At 45.9% G+C, this 17,761-nt stretch overlaps 1 long non-coding RNA gene across 3 annotated transcripts; it reads right to left on the reverse strand.

Annotated features, from left to right (window-relative positions):
- Positions 1 to 90: 90 nt before the first annotated feature.
- On the reverse strand, positions 91 to 17,363 carry LOC118240454. 3 transcript variants are annotated; one of them, XR_004775424.1, is made up of 4 exons: positions 17,176 to 17,363; positions 10,960 to 11,090; positions 10,672 to 10,767; positions 5,462 to 5,615 (listed from the first exon to the last, which is right to left on the reverse strand). It is a non-coding gene; the product is annotated as an uncharacterized LOC118240454 (long non-coding RNA). The 3 variants fall into 3 exon arrangements; XR_004775422.1 differs by having other exon boundaries at positions 17,024 to 17,363; XR_004775423.1 differs by lacking the exons at positions 5,462 to 5,615; positions 10,672 to 10,767 and adding an exon at positions 91 to 522 and having other exon boundaries at positions 17,024 to 17,363.
- Between the last annotated feature and the right edge of the window lie 398 nt (positions 17,364 to 17,761).

Genomic DNA, 17,761 nt, shown 5'->3' on the forward strand with positions numbered 1-17,761 from the left:
CATTAAAAACATTTTCATTTCAAAAAGTGTTTTACTTATTACTTCGGGCCAGAGATTCACTATGACAGAATGTTGATCTAAACCATCATATTCAGATAATATTTTTTTTATTCATTTATTTGCTCATGAGGTTGCTTTCTATACCACCTACATTGAAACACAGGAGTAGCACTTCCTTACTGAAAGGTCAACGGACAAGTGGCATTTTGCAACGTTCACTTTTTCCATAACATATTTTATGAATGAGAGTAGGAAATGATTTGGCAATCCTTTTTGTCTGAAAGAGAGTCATCACGCGCTCACCACGTAATAATGACCATGACTGGAGAAGGTCACATCTAGGAAATTAAAGCAATACATATTGTATGTGGTGTTTAGCATGATGTACAGAGATAACCAAAGGTTAATCTGAATCCATCAGAATTTCTTTGAAAAACTCCCCAGTCGTTCCCCATGCTTGCAGCAATGGCATTCCACTGGACATCTGTATTCACACCACTGTGGATGATGAAATGTGTTTCACTGCGATAGATAAGAGAGGCAGAAATAGAGGGAGGGAGAGAGAGAAGGGGATGTTGAGAAAGAGCGTGCACACAACTTGGACCACACGGTCCCGCGTTTATCTTTGGTCACTAACAGCACATAAGAAAAATGTTTGAAAAGACAAGCAAAAAAAAAAAGCCTACATACAATACATTAAATACAATGAAAACAGCCATACTATCAACATATATTGTGATGTTACAAACATAGGAATCCTCTGCACAACAGCATGTTTCAATGTGGAACCACAGCACACTGTACATGCAGTCAAGGACTTAGTGCTGTTGTTCAATTTCTTTGGCTTGAGTTTTGCAATAGTGTCTTTGACCCTTCCTTCCTGAAATGTCCCTGAGATGGTATTTATTAATCTCACGAGCCTCACGCAAGCACAATGCACACATTCACACAGATATTTCAAGATTAGAATGGTACAACAGTGCTGCTCACACGGCTTTTTGGTAATGAAAACATGATAAATCAAAAAGAAGGCTCTTTCAAGAGATCTTTTCAACACAGTGCTGTCTAAAGCGTAACTCAGGGGTGCTTTATCGAAGTCGTAGCTGAAAGACATGTTTTTATTTGATCCTTTGACAATTTGATAATATATGGAGAAGAACGTGTTTTGACAATAAACTGCTCTCTGTATATTACATAGCTCTTGGTGTCAATGATGTATTTAAACATTTATAGTTACCATTACAGGATAGATTCACCATTTTTCAACCCATACCTGATTAAAATGGTAGTTTCGTGTGTGTGTGTGTGTGTGTGTGTGTGTGTGTGTGTATATATATATATATATATATATATATATATATATATATATATATATATATATATATATATATATATATATATATTTATTTATTTTTTATTTATTTTTTATTATTATTTTTTTTTTTTTTTACTTGCAACTACTATAATAAACTATGATAGAAAGCCTAGCTGGTGATTCTTTTAATTGATTTGTTTTTTTAATTTTTGTTTTTTGCTAAAACATCCAAAGATATATGGCTATTGCCATTCCTGATTTTTGGAATGGTTTGGGTATGGTTTATCTGGGTTTGGGTATTATTGTCTCACTAGACTGTGTTAGTGGAGTAGTACATTTCTCAGAACTAAAATTTGGTGTGTTTGTGATGTGCACATTTATAAATGGTGGGAACCAACAGTTTAAATAAAGCCTGATTTAAAATTAGAGCAAAGCCTTTTTTTTAAACGATTATCCTTAGCCAACTATACAGCATATTGCTGCTCTGATTTACACATAAAAGCATAACACAACATTCATTACAAATGCTTATCCTGACCGTACATTCACTGGCCTCTTTTCCACCTACACCTGTCTCACATGTGCATTTCATCAGACTGTAGTCCAATGAGCAATATTCTGATTACTGCTGATCAGAAACAGACCACTGATGACAAGTTGGAGAAGAGTTAACAAAGTATGCATGGAACCAGATTTCAAATAAATGTTTCTAATAAAGTGGTCTGAATACATAGATTCACAGTGCACAAACATGCTGCAACTTTATAGTTATAAATATGTTTTTAAAAATATCAAGATCATCTTAAAATGATATGGTCCAACAATGACAGAACTCATGTTTTGGTCTAAATGGAAACTGGCTGTGGGGATGTGAGTGTGATAATGGTATCACTCTGGATAATGGTGGCGTATTTCACAGATTAAACTGTCTGAAAGTTACTCTTGTTATACATTAAAACTTGTTTTTCAACAATTAGTCAGGAAATCTGCAAAATAAAATAACTGTTCCATAGCAACCCTACAAAACTCTAATGTACAGAGTTTATATCCTGTCCTTTTGTTTAAATCCAAATATCACTGGACAAAATTTCATAATCTGAAGATCTCTGTGGAATGAATGAGTACTGTCCAGGCAAATATACACACCCTAAAAGATTCCATGCATCATCTCCAAAACCTTCAGAGGGTTTCATAGTATCATGACTCTGACCTTTTCAAATAGAGTTACCAAATTAAGCTTCACTGAATACGTATTTCACTGAAAAATGTAAAAAAATAAAAATAAAATTCCTCTCTTATGGCATGTATGATGTACCCTTCTTTTTCAGACATCTTGGAACTGGTCCAAGGTTAAGTGGCGATAAACCATCAATCAGGATTTGGATCGTAATATTTCTGTTCCGCGTCAAACATTTATTGGACATAGCACTTATGGTGTGTGATGAGTATCATTCACTGATCATTACCCTATGCTCCTGGAGAAGATTTATAATGAAAGATCTGCATAACCTTACCATATATTGAACAGGTAGAAGTAATAAGCCTTTCAGTAAAATCTTCTCAGCTGACTCACAGACACACATTTCCGCAGAAATTAATCACTTCTAATGATGTATGGATTTTCTGTGCGTTGCCAAATAGTTCTCGAAACTAATGCAAGTCTCATTTCAGCGGCGAGATTCTAAACGAGACTGTGACATTAGAGCCTCGGACGAGCTCGTTTGTCTTCAGCGCGATACGGTGGGACCGGGCTGTTGGACGAGCATCGGCCAGCCTGACGGAGGCCTCCGGCCCACAGGCTGCAACATCCTTAACTGCTTCCCCCTCCAGAGGGAGACACTTACTCCCCCAAGCAGCCCTCACGGCACCCACCATCACACAGGCACGGAATAATTGCCGAACACCATTACTGCCCATATCAAAAACCTTAGTGTGCGTTTGTTTTAAGAGACAGCTACAAAAACACCTAAAGACCTAATGTTAGGTCCTCATCTGAGCTGCTGAACTACAGCAGCTGAGATTTGTCTCTCAATCATGAAATCCGAGGACATGCCGATCATTTTATGAAACTGTCAGCATATCTCACGCTCGAACACTGCAGAGGTTTGTAAAGAGCGCTCTTGTCCGACGATCCGTTGCTTTACCCGCGTTACCACCGCAGCCATAAATCATCACTAATAATCCCCCATATCTGAGGACGCTCGCGTCTTCCCGTCGGCCCGTGACTAATTTGCGAAGCAGAAAGAAGGAACGGCGAAAAACAAGAAGGAAAACACTTGAAGTGAACTGGGTCGCGGCCAAATCCTCCTCAACCTCTGCCCCTGTAGTTGGGAGTTAGCTAGTTTCCCCTTTCCTCTGACATCACTGCCCGAGCCTAGAAGAACAACAACACGGGCTCAGTTGCACGACATTACGGCTTCCCTGCAGGCGCATGGGAGAGCCCGACGCCAGGTCCCCTCGAGGACGAGCGCGCAGCGCGGCAGTCCCAGCTCGGAGCAGCTGCACAGCCGCCGTCCATGGGAGAGTTACAAACACAGGCAGAAAGCGGACACGCACCTCCTTGCGTGCTGCATAGAGACGGGACAACAATTCCTAACGCAAGACTTTCACCAAACGCCGCTAGTAGCCTATTATAGTCTTAGTAGAATAATAATTTCACAATAACGTTACACTGTCAAAATGATTCCCTGCTGTTAATTGGATTGAGGACATCTATATCTTAGTAATGAGCCTTGTTTAAGACCTTTGTTGGCGTGGTAAAACAGCTGCACTGCGTTTTAATGAGCAACAAACAGTTATATCAAATAATGCGAATGGTTGACACGAGCCGTTCTTTGCTTTAAACAGTCACTCGCTGGTTCCGTATAACTGTGGGCAGCTACGTGGAAATTTTGGAGTTAACTGTGGTAGCAAGCTTCCGTTTATTAACAACACTCTTAAACTATTCCAACAAACTGGCCACAGGCCCCTAATTTACAAGCTGAACAAATGAAACAATGGCCAAAGGCAGACATAAAATAATTAATTAAAATCAAAATTGTTTGAGAATACAGACTTCATTTCACAAAGTCGTGAAGCTTACCACACTCTTAAACGCTGCTGTTCAGTTTACCGAAACCCCCAGGGAGTCTGCTTTTGAAAAAAAAATTAAGCAAATTGCTGTTGGAAATCAGCGCTTTTCTCCGAGCACTCAGATCTTAATTTGTTGTTTTAGCCTGTTTCAGAAACACGAGCCAAACACCACGGCGCGCACACACGGGCTACACAAATGAGAGAGGCTGAAAAAAAAATGCACCTTGTGTGATTTTTTTTAATGTGGTCCAGATGTGCGAGAGGCCCAGGGAAGCAGGTGATGATAGCATCAGGCCAGGATTGCGCACAGATGGAAAAGGGCTTGGGCCTATTTCTGCATCACCACTGGTGCCAGAAATCTTTTCCTTCCCCCTCTGAATGAAGAAAATTATTTAAAAAGTGAATCGAGCACGACCAGCTTTCATTGTTGTGTAAACTTGGTGGAACAGAGGTCCCATCGCCTGAAGCTATCTGTCAGATCGTTACTATTGTTTGTTTGTTTGTTTGTTTGTCTTCCTCTTGTCATCACGCTTGTATATACAGCTTGGAGGTTGTGCATGTCCTTGGGAGCATGCTGTTTTAGCATGTAGGAGGTCTGGTTTAAGCAAAATAACAGTGACATGATTGAGATCATCCTGCCACCCTGGCCTTGTGTGTGTGTGTGTGTCTGCCACACGTACAATACACACTGCTCTGCTTCAGCGCAGCACCATATGGAAAGTATGTATTTAAAAGTGTTTATCCATATGAGGAAACCTACATGTGTGCCTATGTGCATGGCATCCATTCCTGGGGGAATATAATTTCTCTGTTTTTTAATTGCAGCGATTATATCCTCACCAAGGGAGATGAGTTCAGCTTGAGCAGGACTCCCTGCTCCACGGCCCGGCGCTGCTCGCCACAGCTCTGCCTCCTGCTTCCTGTCAGGTGAGGGGGCTGCTGGGTAACGTCAGCGGCAATCAGCTGCGATTGGGCAGCTGTGCCGGGGAGCGGCTGCGTGTGTCGGGGTTCTCGCACTCCCGGCGGGGCGAAGACAGACGCTGAGCAGAGGTGGGCTGCAGAAACGGGTCCAGACTTCAAGAGCTGCACTCCTCCAAGGCCGCACAGAGGAGCCCACAGTTGTGTCACAGGAAGGAAGACGGATGCCTCATTTGAATGCAACGTTGCCGATGCAGTCCGGCGATGACTCAATGGTAATCGCACTGTGGTATATGCTGATGACCAAAGACTGAATAAAAGATGAAGGAATGCTGTTGTTACTGTTAACTTGTTTCAGACCACACAGATCTCAGAGTGCTAGAACAGATGCAGTCCATGTAGCTTAAACTCAACAAATGAAGTTCAGTCCTTTGTGCATTTTGACTAAGCCGCATCAATTCAGCTAAAATGGAAGTGCAACTTCGCTCTCATAATGTGTTATACAAGTGATTATAGAGCGCATTATCCCAACTGTTTGATTGAAAGCCATTTTTTTCCCAACACCCAGGGATCCCACCTTATCTCACCCCAAACGCAAAGCTCTCACACGGGCAGAGTTACGAGAACAGCCCCCCCCCCCTTTCCACCCCCATGGCACCCCAAATGGGGCTGCTCCAGCTCTCTACAGCAGCCATTTGGGAAGAGGATGGCCCGGCGTGATGGACGCACAAGAAAGCGGCACATTATCCCAGCGAGGTGCCGATTTGGCCGCCCTTAAATCACCGCACCGCAGTGTGAAATGATTCATTGGCGTTAGCAGACAGCCGTATCCTCGGCGACCGAGTGCTCCCTGCTCAAGATCTCACGCTCTTTCTTACATGTTTATGCAGCTGGATTGTTTTATTGGGCCAATTAAATTAAGTTGTGATAATTGAACGTAAGCACAGGGCTCCGGAGGGCCTCAGTGGGCTGTCCACCTGTCAGACTCCACCGCGCCCCACAGAGACCTCGACCCATATCGCAACCTTACACCTGTACCGTCCTCTCATTTCTGCCGAGCTGTTGACCATGGTAAGGGGAGTTGCATTAAAATCATCACAAGCAGCAAGAGAAAGCTTTTTGTGCTCTGAAAGCCTCTTTGGCTTGAGCAACAGACTGCTCAGAGCAGTTCCTTCGTTTTGCTGGATGGAAAACTACAGCAATAAAATCTTGGTTTCCTACACGGCTGTTCCACAGTGCATCCAGGCAGCCACATTACTCAGCCAGCGCAGCCATTGCAAGCCTGGGGAGATAGCGTGTGTGAGAACCACCTGCCCTCCCAGCAGAGCTGAAGGGTTGAGCTCAGCTGCCTGAAAGACCCAGAGATTGTGCCTCTATGTCCACCTAAGACAGCAACTGGATCCATATTGGGTGTTTTCATAATCTCCACCCAGTGTCACCAAGAAGAGCATATAAAGTGTTTCTTGCCTTTGGGTCAGAACTTTAATTGAAAACATGCACATTCATTATGTGATGGCACAGAGAACAAGCACATTTGGGTGTATTACACTTTTGTTCATGAATTTTATGATGATGATGACAATTATGATTAAATGTGTTATAATGTGGTCAGTCAGTGCTAAAAACATTTGTTCACGATAGTTTAATGTATACTAATGAAACTATCTGTTACATCATATGCTGAATTAAAGTTTTGGGGGTTTTACTGTGAGAGGGTACAGAAGACTGTCTGAGACCCTGATCACAGGAATCTTATCTTACATGTTCAGCTTGCTGAGCTGAGCTCATTCTTGGCGAAGGTTTTAGATCTTATCACTGATCAGTGATTTGGCTGGTGGGTCTGATGAAACTATAGTAGTGCAAGATAATGAATTTGGCAAGACTGTCTTTAGATGGTGGCGATGTTGGGGTTGCATTAAGTGAAATGTAAAAAAAAAGTATATATTAATACACTCCACTCACTTTATCCAGGCGTGTCACCTGCCTTTGGAGGATGGGGTTGGGGGGTGATATCACATACTAAACTTGTTCTGTGTTCATCGAATGGAACAGAATTCCATCATCCACCATTTAGGTATTCCTGTATTTCCATGCTCTTACATTGGTAGGCTTGTGAGTGTGTGCAAGACATCAATGTTCTGTGAAGTGCATGTCCATCATTCTCACCAAGCCAAAGATGACACAAGGTAAATCCCTCATTCTACAGAAGATTATTCCTTGGACTTGAATAAAAGTGACCATATGAGAATTTTCTTTGAATATATTGGCAAAAAAAGGGGTATAGATTTTTATTGCTAAACAGTTTATGTGTCCTTATAATTCGCAGCTGTGCTCTCTGCTGCGCTCTCTCAACTGAATGTACAGCTGCAAAAAAAGAGGAGGAAATTGGATTTGACAGTGTTTTTCATTCTTTCATCCCCAAAATAACATTTACCCCTGGTTCCTCATCTCTGACAAGTGACGAAAATGGACGAGAGGGCAAAAGCTACGTTTACGATAGAGGGGGGAATCTTTATTTAGGGAAGGGGGTTGAGAGCAGAGATGGAGAAGGAAAACAAACGTGAAGGAGTTGAAGTGCGGCGCGGTGAGTGCTAGAATGTCCTCGCCCTTCAGCCACTGGGGGGTGGAGGCTGGGCATCGGTCTGAGGGATGACACCTCGAACCTCTCATCTCGTCCGAAGCTTAAGGCTAGTGGTGTAATTGTGAGCGAACACACACACACACACACACACCCACACACACACCCACCCACCACTGCAGGCCATTTGTTTTCTGAACTATGTGTTAAATGCTACGAGGTGATAAGCAAAGGGGAGGAGGGGACTGCTCTTCTGTTGGAGTGAAAAAACACACTTGCTGTTCATTTCTGTCCTCCTTGAACTTCAGAAGTGATGCCTAATACCTGACAATGGATGACTAAAGTACAACAGAATAGAACAGCCAATAAAACCAGGTCTGCAGTGACTCCAAATTAAACATGTTGGAAACTGAGTTACAGCACTCCCATATCTGTGAAAGAAAGAGGCAAGCCAAAAAAATTGTTTGTTTTCAAAACATTGCCTTGGTCTCAATCATGGAACTCTTTATTCCTTGAAAGACAAAAATTCATCCTACTATGCCCTGGTGCATGTTTAATAAAGCCTGATTTATGCAAATGCCTTTGTTTGTCAAGATGTAATAGGGAAGACCAGTGTGAGGTTATTTTAAGAGTATGAGCATCTACTTATTCAAACTCACAGAAGTTGAGGACAAAACATGATTATATGGAAACTTTTCTAAGTAGAAATCTACAAAAAAAATACCTCTGTGAATTAATTTATTTTTGATGGCTGTTCAGTCAAGGACTCAAAATCCCAACAAACCCGTATGCCAACCCACTAACATGTAGCACGGAAGGGTGGCTTCAACGGCACAGCCATGTCCTGCAGCTGGGCAGATTCAAACAGAATAGAGCCCACAACACTGCTAAGGAACTGTTTGGGTTTTCTTTTTTTCTTTGGGGGGGGGGGGGGGGGGTGTAAGTGAAGTGACAGGATATCAGCCAAGATGCTGAGCAGGCTTTCACAGTGATGACAAGCGCCTTCATTTTAATGAGAATGGTCTCCTCTCTCCCTCGAGATAAGACTGAGGCAGCCACTGGATCGAACACTTCAAGCTCCCTTGAAAGTGGCAGATTAAAGGATGCCAGCCTGGTCGCTAATCCCTGCTTGGCTAAGGCCACGCGAGGTGCATTAGGGACGATCCAGCGTGGGTTTGTCTCCTCCAGGCTGCCGTTCTGGATGGTGCCCAGAGTTCCAAAAGCGCGGCAGCCATTCGGCCTTTGGCTGCCAAGGGCTTTTTCTCTTTAGCCTCTCCTGAGGTCTTCAGGAGACGCTTTTTTTTTTTTTTTTTACACTGTCCACACGCATTACTCCCTACGGAAGCTGAAGCCCACCGCTGTCACCCGCCAGCGCTCGCAGCAGGCGGGCCACCCAGCACGGACGAGCCTCTCGCATGTCATCTGTCTGTGTGGTCCTCGCAAAGGAGAAACAGATAGATGGAGAGGGAAGGGAGAGCCAGTGCCAACGGAGAAAGAGATGTTTCAAAATCTGACAGTGTCATTTCTGGGAAAGGAAGTAAGGGGAGGGGGGAGGGGGGATGGGGGGGGGCACTGAGAAGGCCCAGTTAAACAAGAAAAAAAGACGAGGGAGTGTGGGATGCTTGCCAGACGATGAAGGCAAAGAACTGGAAGGAAAAAAGCTACGAGGTGTGTGTGTGTGTGTGTGTGTGTGTGTGTGTGTGTGAAATTAAAGGGAAAGCAGAGAGTGGGGGAGAGAAAGAGAAAGAGCGAGAAAGAGATAAAGGGAGCATGAGTGAGAGAATGAAAAGAATCCCTTTTCCTCAATAACACAAGCATGTCTGCGTTTTGCTGGAGCAGCAGAGGAGAATGAGCCCCAGCCACGGTGGATTTACCACAGCCTGCCGCTCCTGCCCCCAGCCGTGCTTACACACACGCCGACGCAGCAAACAAGTGCTTTCAGCCCACGGGGCATCCAACCGTTCTGAGCGATCATTAGGGGCTGGTTAGCAGTCTTTGCTGTCTCAGTCTCTTTAATGGATGGGGTCCCATTTCACTGTAAGGAGCCCCAAAATGGGCCTAGTAAACACAGCAACTCTTTAAAAAGTGGACTCTCTATGTAAATCTGTCTGTTAAGAAAGGGGGACAAAACACAACAGAATCCCTTCCTCTCCTTAATGGGCTTTATTTGTGGTTTGTTGGATTAAAAGGCCCGTTTCCGGCCCACATGTTGGAGAAGCTAGTTTCCCCCCCCAAAGGTGTTTTGTGTGTTTTGAGTGAGTGAGCAGAGTGGATTGGCAGTGCATTGCAGGCAGCTGGGAGAGATTAATAAAGAGGAGCAGGCCTCATAAACCCTGCCGCCCTGCAGTGATTAATGCCTCGGCCGACGGCAGGACAGGGAGATAAGGAGGAAAGACAAATGCTTGGCTCTAGCCGGGGACGCGCTGCACCCAGCCAGGTCCTAAAGCACTCACGCCAGCTGGGCCAAGGGTCTCCTAGTATGGAAGAAGCCACGGTGCGGCAGGATGAGGGAATAGCCCACATGTGATGTCATGCCCACGTAACTCATCAGTATAGCCATTCAAATAGGGATTCGATCTTGAAAGGAAAGCAATCATTTGAAATGACAGTGACAGATCTGTAACCAGTGACAGATCTGTATCCAGTGACATTTGCCCAGATGTTCCATGCTGTGTCCACACAATGTTTTAATGCACAGGTAGGAGGTTAAAAAAAGGAGATACATTTACAGGCTGACTGATGAAAGGTATGTATATGTAAACAAATGTATAGGAATGTATAGTTTTACCTGGGGGAGAATGATGTAGTTATAGCGAGAGCGGGAAAAACTACGATTTGGAAAACTGGGTTGAGGTTTTTGGCTTAACAGTCTTCCTCACTGTGCCTGAAAGGGAACACAGTGGAATGAGAAGCGGAGACAGAGCTGTCCCGGCGTGACCATGCACTCGCGAAACCGGCATTTGAAGGTAGCGCGAAACGCGACCCGTGGAACCTTTGCACAATTGGTATACCCGCAAAATCACTTTAAAACAATGTGAAGGGTAGCTTCCTACCCCTGGACCTTTCACTGCCATACCTACACCTTCCTCCACGGCCAGCGATGCACGTCTCCGCTTTCCTGTACTGTTTCTCCGGGCGTCTCTCGTCTCTCTGCCTCCCCCGGGATCCTCTCCCTCCTGCTCTTTCCATTACACTCCGCACGCGGGCCTGCAGTCAGAGATAACAGCGAGATAAGCTTGCACTCAGGCACGTTTTAATTGGAGATATTTACCATAATAGCGGCATGAAGTATACCGGCGAGTTCTCTTAAAGGGCCCACCGAGAATACCGCAAGCATGTGTGCTTCATTTGCGGCCGTGCGTTCTGCGCGATCCAAGCCAAGCAGAATGATTAATGACTCATATTTTCTCGTGTTCTGTGTGTCATCGTCGTCGGATAATTGGAGGGTGTGGGGCGAACGCTGGCATGGAGGAGCAAACAGAACAGGAATGAAGGAACTGGGGAACGAACGAGGAGCATTGGCAGCCCCACCACAGTTTACTCTGCCTGCAACAGCACTGTGCTACAGTGAAACCACAGTGACGGAGAGGCAAAACTGCAACCACAGCAATGCACACAGTGAAACAACTCCATATCCCTCTAACACAGGAGGCTTTTAAAAGCTGAGCTTGAAACCTGAATCGGAATGGCAAGACAGACAGATAGCATCGCTGAGGAGTCTGAACGCATTCCTAACCTAAGATATCCAGGCAGTGGCAAATAAAAGCCATCTGCATTAGCTGATGACAACTGTACTGTAATTAAACCCATAAAAAACTTACTGCTGAATATCTGTCATTGCATTTTGGCAGTTGACTCTAAAATGTCTGAATGAAACTCTCTCCAACACAAACCCCCCCCCGGAAATCTGTAATTTATCTAAACCAACTGACAAATCGTGGGCAATTCATTGAAAGCTTATGAGCACAGTTTACTAAAACTGTCATGCGGCATTAGCGAATAAGATGACACAGAACCCGAAGAACGATTACAAGGCGTAGCCATCCTCGAAACCTTCAAAACAAATGCACATCAAAGTAATCAGGACTTGCACAAAAAGAACAGTCTTATAAGGAGTCTGACACATCAACCATTACCGCTGGTATGCACAGATAAAACAGCTCTTGCATCAATTCTTCTGTCATGTCCTTTGCACACGGCAACACACTCCAGCTTTCTCTTAGTGAAGCCATTGTGTGCGCCTCTTGGCACAGAGATGTCCATTTCTGATGATGTCATGGGGCACTCCCTGGCAGGGTGCTGTGGGGCGTGGGCCATGGTCACGGCTGGGGGGGCCTTGCTTGGCGGGATGTGTCTTTCTGGTGGAATGTATTTTTCTGGGCTGAATACGAAGAATCACTTTAATGGGGGGCCACTTCACACGGATCAACTCCCCCCAGCAAACACACACTCCTATGAGACGAAGGTGTTAATTTCATTCCTCAATCCTCATTTTGTTTGGGCTCCAGCTACGATGGGAATGTTTCTAAGATGGATTGGGCACCTACAGAACCGTGGGGTCTGTGGGAGTCAGAGTGCGGGCAATTACATGAACGGAAAATGCAAGGCAATGAAAAGATTGAGCAATCCATATGTTTGTTAAATGGCATCTGCTACCACACCCCAGGGAGCTGAGAAATGAGGGGTGAGGTGAGTTAACAATGACATAGAGCATTTCAACATCATGTTCTACATTAACAAAGAGACCACTTAAAGAGTGTGAGTGAGAGAATGAGAGAGAAAGAGAAACAAAATAAGACACCAGTAACTCCAGCCAAGACAAAGGCCCAGTTTAAAGGCCTTCAGTGGTGACCAAACTATTGTTTTATAGCCTCAGATGAAGTCCAGTCCATTTCGTTTTGCCATTGGCTTCGTCAAGATGTTCTCTCGCACTGCCTGGCGAGATGAAGGTAGGAAAGCAGCCTTGGCACGGGCTGAGCAGAGCTCTCCGCTCCACCCTGGGACTGCGCGCTCCCTCTCCACCCCCCACTCTCCCTCCCCTACTGGGTGGACTACACTCTTCCGTTCCTGCTGTGGCGTGCCTACAGCCTGCACGGTACATCCCCAACATTCGTCAGTTTGATGCAGTGCGCTCAAACTGACACGCTGGCGCACTAAACTTACATACAAGGCAAATTGATCATCAGAATTAAAGCCAAGGAACAGCAGTAATGACTCAGCCGGTGATTAAAGAAAGATGTGTTTTACACGGAGATGGCAGTGCACATCTGAGGAGTAAGGCTAAATGGACAGATGTTTGAAGGATGCTAATTTGCTCTTACTAGTGGCCTCATTTCCTGTCTCTAGCTCTCACAGCTATTCATTGCAAATGCAGTTTTCTACAAGCATCTCTCTCTCTCTTTCTCTCTCTCTCTCTCACACACACACACACACACACACCACTGACCACTACAGTCACAGTCTCGCTCTCTCACAGTCAACACACACATCAGCGATGGAATCACCCCTGCCCTCTGGGTTCCAAGCCCATGCGCTCTGCACTGTAAATCCTGATGCAATGGCTTGCAGGTGTCAGCTTTAAAGAACACTCACCCAAGACTTCCCTCTAGCCCGGCCACAGCTGGGGCTCTCCTTCTGCCAGGTCCTGCTTTGCTATTTGTTTTGCTATTGCAATCTCCCACCCTCACAACCCCACCCCACCCCCATCAGTGTTTCTCTGCTCTGCCTCCGGCTTCCAGTGCACGCCTCCCTTTCTCACACTGCTTGCCCTTCCATCTCCACTGCTAGGGCAGGAATTGGTGCAGAGCACAGCACAGGGCATGGGAATGAGTGTGCCCTGCATTACCCCGCCAGGCTGGTGACAGCGGAAAACCAGATGTCCTGATGCTAGCTGTTTGGGGCATTTAGCCTACCCGCTTCCTCTAGTTAACCATAATCTTCCTTAGGCCAGCCCACCCCTAGCCAACACTAAGACGACACTGGTCCAGTGCCAGGCACACTGTGATCAATAAATCCCTCCCTGACACCTTCGCGCAAAGCAGAAACAGAGGAACACAGATCGTAAAAAAGAATGAGGACAGTAATCTTTATGTGCCCGCTGAGGAAAGCCCTGGATGCAAACAAGTGCTGACAGTTAAGTGCTAAATAGGCACAATCCGTGGTCTAATTCTATTACTCCCTAATCGCAGAGACTGTCACCGAAGCACCCGGATAGCTGCTTGTTCGAGAGTAAAACAGGGTGTGATTAAGAGGGGCCAGAGGAGTACCCACAGGATTAAGGCCATGCAGGTCGGTAAGAGAGACTGAGTGCTCACGCGCTGGGAGGTGGTGTCTCCCACCCCTCCCTGAAGAACCTCTCGAGAACCTTCTCTCCTGTCACCTCAGACAGAGCGCCACCGAGCTTGACGGCAGGGCAATGACCAGCTCAAACGAGGCTGAAAAATGATGAAGTGGACACAGGCAGGCACGCTGATGCCTTGGCCCCTTGTGACGTGACAGTCAGTGGTTGTTTGAACATTAAAGGCTGTCAAACCACATGCACGTCAAAGTGCACGAGCCCCATGAAGAAGTGGCCCCCAGGAGGGGAGCGATTAAAGGCTTTGTGGGAGATATCAGCAAGAAATACAGCTCACTGGTGTCTCAATTAATGAAACTATAACAAACATGCATCACTACCAGGATTCTGCAGCATGGAGAGTCAGCTGGAGAGCGTGTGATTTCTCTGGACTGTGTAGTTAGGCTATGTACTTACATGTAGTTACACAAAACTGGACTAGACTAGCAGGACTGGATGTAAGGAAAAGTGAAGGTGCACTATCGACTAGGGTGATTTATAGTGATTTAAAAGTGCAGCAGTGAACCATAGCTTCTTTGATGTTTCCAAACTTTGTTTTTGACTGAGCAAGTGAGAGAATGGGACTAGAACCCTTTAGAAACAGAAGAAAGTGAACAGATCTATGGTCAGGACAGGCAGGTGCCCCCAAGAAACAAGCCCAAGAAACACAAAAATGAAGATGTCCATCTTCTGTCTTTGAAAATGTGTCTATGATCAGAGCAGCATGATTCCCCTTCTGAGTCTTGATTCTTTTCAAGGTTTCTCCCACCTGCTGTCAGAGTCTTTCCTTGCAGATCTCACTTTGGCTTGCTCATTATGGGCCTGGACCTGGATTCTCTGCATAAGATTTCTGTAAAATTGCTTTGTGACAACAACATTTTAAAAAGCACAACACTAATACACCTGAATTTAATTGAATTCACGATAAGTTGTTGCTTCTGTGGGAGCCTTTACCCACTTGGAAAGCAGGGACAGGGAGGTCACAAATAGCGAAGGAGAAAGAGGCAAGGGAACGAGGGAGCCACTCTGACGAGGAGGCGCATACGAGGGGAGAACAGAGGGGGTGGAAGGCATGAAAAGAGAGCTGAAGAGTGGAAAGGAGAACATAGGAGAGGACAGATGAAAAGAAGAGAGAGAGAGAGAGAGAGAGAGAAGGAGACGAGGACAGGAGAGCAGGGGCCGACATGCCTTGAGTACAGGCATGAGTGCAGCACTCCTTCCCTCATTCTGCTTTCCATTACTGTAAAGACCTGGCACCTGTAAAGGCAAGTATTAGCATCCTCAGGCCAGGAGCAACCGCCAGACTGTGATGCATTCTTCATTTGTCACGGTCCTGTGTGTGATTTTATTTTGTTTCACATTGGCCTTGAACAAAAAAGCTCAGGAAGGCAAACATCCCATGTCGATTTTGTTAGGCTAGACAAACACTCTGAGCCTCTGAGTCACTCCTGAAGCCCCAGAACAAGGAGACCAGGAGTTCTGTCCTGCGCTTTTCCTTACGCTGTCTATTTATGAATGCGTGAAAGGTCACCGGATCTATACCCGCTGTTACCAGAGAGAAAGCATATGGAATAATAATGAGTCTCATTTCTCATAAGGCACACATCATTTTCAGCCCACATAAATTAGAATGTGGATTCTGGAGTTGCTTTTGGAAAGCTGACTGAGCTTCCTGTTAGAAATCTGCTTTCTCCTTCTGTGTTTTTTTATTAAGCAAAACACACAAGCACGCACTGACTTAAACTAAAACCACTCATAAACGTTAGACCAAACAATGTCAAAAGTGGAAAAATAAACGACAAACAGATGCAAAAATTGCACAGTAGGCTTGACAGGAAAAAGTAACCAGAGAAAATGTAAATGAAACATTTAGGAGTTTTGAACAGATTAAGCTCACTATGGCTTGCATCTCCTCTCTCATTAAAAATGTGGCACTGGGACTTAGAGGAGAAGAAAGAAAGATGCTTCCTATTTTCTCAAAAGTGGTTTGGAGACAACATTTATGTAAACAAATAAATTACAGTATGCAACACCCTTCAACATGCGCCCCCCCCCCCCCCCCCCCCCACACACACACACACACAAACACAAGCGTCTCACAGTCTCCTCTGACACACTGCACCCTACCATAGCGATCAACCACCCAGGGCTAGAAACACACCACACACATACAGGCAGGCTGCAATCAGAACCACCAGGGTTCCCAGAGCTCTCAATGCTGCCTTGGCGTGAGCACAACATTACAGCATACAAACAAGTCCTCGTTCCATATCGAGGCCCCATAATCACTCTGCACTGTGCGTCCTCAAGTCTTGTCTGTACTGTGGACTTTTACTACTGCCGTAAGACCCAGAGCCTAAAGAGCACGGTATTATGGGCAGAGACCGTGCTCATGGCCCGCCAGCCGATTCGGAACACTGAAAAAAAGCCTCCCCGTAGCTTATCAGAGTTTTAACGATCAAGCTGAGTTAGGCACCCATCAGCTTGACTGGCCCAGGCCCCCTTCATCTCACACCCACTCCACCTCTCACACACCTGCAGCACTGTAAAGGGAGCAGGCGATAATGGTATTCGACAATGCCAGCGGCTGTATTTCATGACCCTTCAAATAAAGTTAGCAGCTCTCCATTTGTAACGGCTGGCACCGATCCCCCCGAGTAGCTGCTAATTCACACTCCTGGTGCTCGTCAAGTGGGTGCATTCAGAAATGAGGAAGCATGATTTCACTTGAATAGCGCGAAAATAATCAAAACCAGCATCGCATTGTATCCATCATGCCTCATCCAGTGACAGCTTTCAGACTGACCTCATGTACACGCGCAGCAGGACCAGCGGCCCGTTGCTCGGAAGCTCTAATCGGATCCTTGGAAACCGAGGCGAATTTTCCTAGGCAGAGCGCCACTCTTACATTCTGCACGGGTCCATTTGCTGTCCTGCACGGGATATAGGCTGACCCACCTGCCGGGGTAGACGCTGCGGCTCTCTCCGTGGCTGAGGTGCAAGGGCCCCATTCAAGGCAGGAGGGGTGGAGGGGATGGAGAGGGGACCGGGACAGAGGCACGTTGTTGTTGTCGTTACATGAATCTGCATGGAAGAATGTGAATTTCCCCTCTTCGTTTTACCCGTGCTCTCAGGCGGGTGGCTCTGCTCTCCCTCCCCCACCCACTCCCCCGATGTCCTGGCACCCGGGCGAACTCCCGCCGGCACCGCTTCCTTGCCGTGACGGGTTTTTGACAGGCCTCGGCAATGCCTGCTTAAAGCCATGCCAGCCCAGTCGCGGGGCGGCTGGGACGATGGCAGCTTCTTGGCCGGTAGCGGACTCGGCAAAATTCGGCCTAACTTCTCTGCCTCACTCCCTCTCTCTCATTCTCACTTCCTCTCGCTCTCTCTCTCCCTCACTCTCTCTCCCAGTGCATGGAGACAGAAGAGTCACAAGGGTCCTAGGGGAAAAGTTTGCTCAGGCAAAGATGTGGACTGCGATCTGAGAGCTGAAGCTGTCCTGGATTAACCAGAACTTGAGACCTGTCTGGAGAGCTTGGCTCAT

The sequence above is a fragment of the Electrophorus electricus genome, chromosome 21, assembly GCF_013358815.1.
Source record: "Electrophorus electricus isolate fEleEle1 chromosome 21, fEleEle1.pri, whole genome shotgun sequence".
NCBI lineage: Eukaryota > Metazoa > Chordata > Actinopteri > Gymnotiformes > Gymnotidae > Electrophorus > Electrophorus electricus.